Consider the following 7,326-nt stretch of genomic DNA (forward strand, 5'->3'; position numbering starts at 1 on the left):
TCCCCTAAGTCGGACTGTCCATGCACTGTGCTTGGGCATCTGCCACCTTTGTTGTTGCATTGAGGATCTTGTAGAGTTCAGCAACCATCTTTGGGTTCTTGGTGGCAAGCTTCTCCGCAGTTCGTTTGTCCTTGCATCCTTGCTTGAAGGCCACGATCACCTGATCTTCACTCATGTCGGGGATTGCTTTACGGATGTCGCTGAATTTGTGGATGAAGTCCAAAAGATGCTCATTGGGCTTCTGAACACATGCGAACAGATCGTCCTCATGACCGGGATGGCTGTAGGTTGCATGAAAGTTGGCTTCGAATAGCTAGCATAGATGGTCCTGAGATTGGACTATGCACTTAGGCAGATTCATTAGCCAAGTTTGGGCAGACCTTTGAAAGATAGTTGGCAGCTAATTGGCCATTACATGGTCATCACCTGACGCTGCCTCGATCACCATAGAGTAGATCTGAGTCCACTCCTTGGGGTTGGTTGTCCCATCATATTTTTCAATGGTCCCAGGATGGACCTTGTCGGGCTAGACCACTAGGCGTAGTCTGTGCGCGAATGCTGAATAGGGGGTGCCTGAGTAATTCCTGTTCTGAGCCCTATTGACATTAATGGTTTCCCGAGTATCACAACTATGAAAGAACCACCCAATTTATACAAGATCAAGTACGGTTGTCCCCATTTAGCACGTTGATGCGTGCATACATAGAGTTGCAGCGGAAATAATATTACAAAGACCTCGGTAAACCCGGTAGTCCACTGAGTGTCATGAAGGACCTCGGTAAATCAACATTATAACCAAGATTGAGTGATTAAGCAAATAAACATCACATAAATAGAGTTGTAGCATAAATAATATTACAAATGGGTTCACAAATAATAGTAAAAGTTTGGGTTTCAAAACCGATTAGTGAAAACAACATAACTTTCAAATGATTACATTAATATAAGTTCCAAATACATTGCTAGCATAAGTGACATCATCTGATAAAAAGCATATAGATAAGAAATAAATATAGAGTCAATGAGCCCACCGGCGGTTAGCCACCATCTTCAGTAGGCCAGGAACTTCACTTGCAACATGGTGGGATCAACCCTGAGTACTCGAATATACTTAGCTAGACTTACCCATCATAAACTATAAATAAAGTGACACCAAAGAGTATGCAAGGCTTTATAGGTGGAGCTAGCTTAACAAAATTTTGCATAAAAACCACTAGTTGAGCTATACATTTTCTAATTCGGTAACCAAGTTAATTATAGCTATTCATCTCTAGATTAGCAACGGTGCCAAACATGTGGAATATCATTTAGTAATAGGCAATAGTAACCATAGCCAGTGTAGTAATGTGAGTATCATCGTCATAACCATCGAGTTTCCATTAAGTTACTCTATGTTGCCACTGCTCAGTCAAGTTCTCACTATCCGAGAGAGATGGCGATTTGAATCGATTCTTACCTAGCTGGGGAATTTCTCCTAACACAAACCCAGACATACCTACGGCAAGGTAGTCTTAAGTCACCTTTGGTACAACTCAAGAACCTACTTTGCGGGTCCGATCAACGCTACACCCTCATAGATTCTACCAATCTGCTAGGAAGATCAGGACTCAAACCTACCCTTGGACTCATGCCATTGGCTCTCTGCACATCCTTACTACCATCCAGGGTGCACACTTTCACTTACTGGGGCCCGACTTGAGTTGAGCTACTCGGCTTCATGGTTAGAATGACTTATTCGGCCAACTAAGTGCTAGGCTATGCATTCAAAATGACATGAGGACATACAGTGAATAGGTTTTTAATCGACACAGATAGGGATAGGCAGGCACCCAAGACCTCCATTCCCTATTGCTGCTCTATCACAATCCCACCCGGTCTCCTTTTTATTCATCAACACATGGTTATTTTCACGGTAGCAAATATAGCCAACCGTGCTTTGGTATCCACCTATATCTCGCAGGTGATAGGAAATCACCTGACTTCTACCGGTCTAAGCATTGCTAAGCATACATTCAATCTTGGACCTACATAGGGTTCAAGGTATATTTCTAAACAAGGTAGTTCTATGCATCAAGTGGTTCCAATCAACTCTTATAACCTAATGCATCAAACATAAAGGACTCAAGTGATATTTGTTAAAACTTAGGAGGCTTAGAATGCTCCAAAGCTTGTCTGGGATCCAACACTAGGTTAGTGTTTGTTAGACGACACTTGCTTGGCGAGCATCTCCTGTTAAGGCATGTACTCCAGGGGTCCTTCCATCTTTGGGAAAGGTCCACCAACACCGTGTTCTGGTTTGATTCCATCATCACATCCAATAAATGTGGTTCTAGACTTTTTTGAAAGCTTAGAAAATTGTAAACAGCTTTGTTATAAACACCTAGAGATAATTCTACTATTAACAAGGCCACACATTACCAACAAGGCAATCCCAATCTTGGTTTGGGCATAAACAACCACATAAATTAAAGCAACTATAACTAAAAATCTACTTAACCAAAAATTATGGTCTTTAGCTTTTTGAAAAGCTTAAGAAAAGTACTACAACTCATTTATTATCATCAAGGCATGACTCATAACTTAGCTAATCCAATTAATACAAACATTTAGGCCTATTCAGAATATGAGCAAAGCAATATAGGGCAACTGTTATTTTTATATATCTTAAACCATCAAGCCTAAAATCCTGAATTTTTTACCAAACATCAACCATCACCTAAGTATCATTCCATACAGATTTCACATTTTTTTGAGCATCACAACTGCAGTTATGAAAAAGACAAGAAATGCCATATTATAGATCCATTGCATAGATAATTTCACAAGGATTCCAAAAAGTCCTCATTTGCTATTTTATGATTTTTCTACAATTTGTTATGATTTTTCAAAGATCAGCCAATTATATGCATATAAGGAAAAAGAAAAGGAAACACACTTTTGCACTGGGGTCCCTACAGAAAACGCAAATTAAATGCTAGTGAATAGGTCCTTCGGGCACTATTTAAATGAGTGTACGGTTTGCAGATCGACCCTCCCCTTTCTTCAAATTTCTGTGCGAAGCCCTTCACGCGGTCAGAATAGAGGAGCACACTGAGGCTCGCCATTGCTGACCGAAGGAGGCTCATCGATGGCAGTGGAGTGGCGGGGAAGGACTAGGGGAGTCGTGCGCACCCATTGAGCTGCTCAGCCCCGCCACGCACGAGCGCGACGCGTAGAGGCGTAGCTCCGGCGGCGGCGGCAGCAGTGGGGTTGGCCAGCCTTGGCAAGAGATGGCTTGCAGTGGTGAGGAGGTGCAGCAGATCTTGTGGAGTGGTTAGTTCGGACGGAGCAGCGTAGGAGGAGCGGAAGCACGTGGACGCAGGGAGCTTAGCCGGCCATCAATGGTGGCGACGTCAGGGCGACAGCGGCAGGCTACCTCAGGCGAGAAGGAGAGGCACATGACGGTGAAGATGCCACGGTGTATGGGAGAGATGGAGGGGCCTTGAAGGACGAGTGAGGGGCAGTTGCCATGGAGCTTGGCAGCGGTGTCCATGGCGGCTCCTCTCTGGAGCGGCTAGAGAATGAGAGCAAGTGGGGGAAGGAGTGGGGAGGCTCAGGCATTCGCTTTGGAGGGCGCCGAGGCATGGTAGGGAGATAGGCACATGTGGCAAGGAGGTGCAGGCATGCACAGGCATGGATGCCATGTCCTGGACATGCGTCGTCTGTTGGAGCGATTCCCTGAGCACATGGTGGGTGACTGGTGTGGCCACTTCAGAGCACCATTTTGGGCTGGCTACGGGCCAAATTAGACATTGGGCCCAAAAGCAAAGTAGAAGCCCATGAACTAATATACATTTTTTATTTAGGGACCATGGTCATTAGGGTAGTAGATTAGTGGTTAATTACACTCCAAGATGGCATTGTCAATGCATTGACAACGATTAACAAACTCCAAAATTGATGGTCAAAATTAAGTCAAACCGGTGCCATCTTTTTGCACGCGCTTCTCCACAATGTATACTCCAACTTTTATTTTGGGACCTGATCAAGTTGCTTAACAAAATCATGAGAACGCGAGATGCCAAAAGCATTGCTTAGGTGAAATTCACATAGAATATTTTTGGATTCTAAAAACAGCAGCAGATTCAAAGTTTGAGCCTTGGTTTGACTTGCTTACAAGCTGATCTAGCTCTTGGTCAAAAAACAAAGTTTGTTCTACATAACATGGACTACAACTTTTATTTAAGTTCTACTGCCATTCAAACACGCTAAGCCATAGTTTAGACAAAGTCAAAGTAGCATCTCATTAAACCCTAGAATTAGGGTTTTTGATGAATTGAGGCATTTTCTTGACATTTGCTCAACACGAACCCTTCATGACTTTTGTTGTAGAATTCAATTAGAGTCAGGTGGGCAAGGTAGCAAGGTTGGGTCAACATCTCATATTCCCATTTACTTAATAAAGCAATCCAAGAAAGATTATAACTTATCATTTCATGTGACTTCTTGATTCCAAACTTCAAGAAACTTTTCCACTGGTGAAGATGGATGCATGTTGATGTAATGTACATGAAATAACCATGTTTAACACTACTCTTGCATAATCTTAACAAGTGTCCACATGTAAGGGTGTGTTGTCCATGTTTAAGATGGAGCTCACTCTTGTAGATTTGATCTTGACACCTTCATCAACACTTATCATGTCATGTTTGAGCTCAAACCCATTGCTTAACTGGCGACAAACACCTAGGGTGTTACAGCCCTCCCCTTATGGGAATCTTGCCCCAAGATTCGATGTGAAAGACTTTTAAGGGAAGAGAAGCATGTCATCCATTTGCCAACATCAATGATAGCATTAGGCTACTTAACCTTGGAGTATCAGAGAGGCTAATTTGGTCAAGACACTTTCTAATACTTGCTCTTCATACTAAGTTTTGTCTAAAGAATGTCCTTCATTGGCTTCCATGAAGCATTGTTACTTTGGGAGGAATCCAAGATAGCACAATACTTCGTTCTCCGGATACGAAGAGTACTACGGAGTATAAACTAATTACCCACAATCTCTATTTCCCTAGTGAATATAGCATGGACCCTATGAACTTTGCACTAGACTACAAAGCTTCTGAAAGCTACTCATTACAATGGTTCCATGTTCATTCACAAAGTTCGAAAAGCAGTTCTCTACCAAAGTAGCTTGAGTACGACCTTTCATAAGGGATGAGATCACAGACGGGATAAACATCCTCTAAGGTTATGAGAATCTAAGTAACCAACAGACAATGTCTATGCCGGTCATAACTATTCAATCACTCAGATGCCAACCGATAGAAAACTACATAATGTTCCATGTGTGTAATTCCCTTTCTTAATGATAACACTTTATTATCTGAGTCCGTTGAGTGAGCGGTGAATGTGATAGCTAACGCTGTTGACTCAGTGTTTTCGACAATCATTATTTGGGGGAATCCTTGTATCCAAGTAGCAATAGTTATCTAGGGTTGAATCTGAGGCAACCTCTTCGGGTAAAAACATGTAGAATATACCAAGGACAAGTCTACCTTGGAAATCCTTGCTGAGGAAGGATGGTAGTGAGGCCTAGAGGTCAACCAAAGTTGTAAGTATACATCGACTAGGAAAAAATAGTACACTACCAAGATCGAGTACAGTTTTCCTTCATGGTGCTATTGCACAGGTAAGTTGGGTTGACTTACACTGTCACAAAATTAGCCTGGTTGGACTACTTTTGACATTGAGGCTTCCTTTTTAATGCCAATCAATAACTCAAAATCAAAGTCTGAAATATGTTGTTTGACACTTTTCAAATTGTTTTTGACTTGTAATGGCACAAATTGACTTGTAGAACACTTTGACTACTCACCATTATTGATATGAGAGGACAAAAGCAAGGCACAAAGGGGTGCAAGGAGTCTTCTCTAGGGCATCTAAAGTATTAACAATCCTCACATTGGCAACATGACCTGAACTACAACACAACCTTCTAAATGAGGGATGATAGTAGTCAACAGAGAAATCATAGATTTTGTACACTTTGGTTTTTAGTTCATATCTCTCCAACTATGGCTCCATTGTGAACAAATTTTGGTAGGCATTTATATCCGAGAGTCCCTTGACTATTGACCAAAATTTAGCTAAACGGACATTGTTTGACTATCCAAATGAATCATCTACCAATATTGTTTTGTTATGAAATTTTTGGGACCGAACTATCAAAACATCTCTCAAATCCGATGCTTTACTCAACCAATTCTCAAACCAACTTAAGACATCAAAGTACCTTAAGCAAGGAATGAGATTACCAAGTTTGGTGTGAATTCAACCATGTTTGATCCTCTAATCACCGGCTTAAAGATAACTGGTTGAGTGCCATGAAATCTTGATAGATTTCCTGCTCTTCTTTTCCTTTGATTTACACATTTTGAAGTGTGTTCGCAGTCTTTAACTCTTTTTATGACAGCGGTAGCTTTTTCACTGACGATGGAGGCTAGGGTTTTCCTCATATGCGTCCTAGGGAACAACTTCAACTGTTGATTTAGGTACCACCTCAATGATGCACAAGCATTGGACTGGTGGGCTATTTTTGTAGGGCATAATGCATATTCCACGTGGAGGGGCAGTCCTACAAAATAAGGGACCGTTTCTAACTACCCTTCTATACTTCCTCCAATAGAGTCCTGCACAAATCCTTTGATAGCACCATATACATAATGATGCTGACCACTGACTAGGGACATGTTTTCTCTAGCACTTTACTTAGCTGATACAGCATATTGTACTATCTATGTGGTTGTTCAAGATGGAATTGTCTTGATGACATAGGGTCTAGAGAAGAAGCAATATGGTATCACTGAATGACTTTGTTGTTTCTTTGCTTAACATTGTTCTATGATATCTAGCCTTCATAGTTACCAAAGAGTCGTTACCTAGCTAGAGATCAACCTTCCTACTGGTAACTAATCGATTATCTCTCAACACCAAAAAGATTCCAAATCTTCACTCTTGACAATAAGAATTGTGGTCGAAGCATAAATAGATGGTCACCATGGAAGTCAACAGAAAGGGGTCACACCAAAGAAGGTCGGTTTTTTTGTCTACATGATCCTTATGCACCTAAAGATTGAAAACTTGGACAGGAAGCTCATGAGCACCAGGTGACCTATTACAGCACATAATATCCTGGTCCATTTATCATCCGACTGATAACTTGTTCAACCTTAAGTGTGGTGCTCCTTTCTGATCCAATGGGGTGACCTTAAGTTGGTCACTAGATGACCGATGTCATTATAGGGACAATCAAGTAGAGTCACTTTGTCTACCACCTCTTGTAGT

Source organism: Miscanthus floridulus, chromosome 15, assembly GCF_019320115.1.
Source record: "Miscanthus floridulus cultivar M001 chromosome 15, ASM1932011v1, whole genome shotgun sequence".
Classification (NCBI taxonomy): Eukaryota; Viridiplantae; Streptophyta; class Magnoliopsida; order Poales; family Poaceae; genus Miscanthus; species Miscanthus floridulus.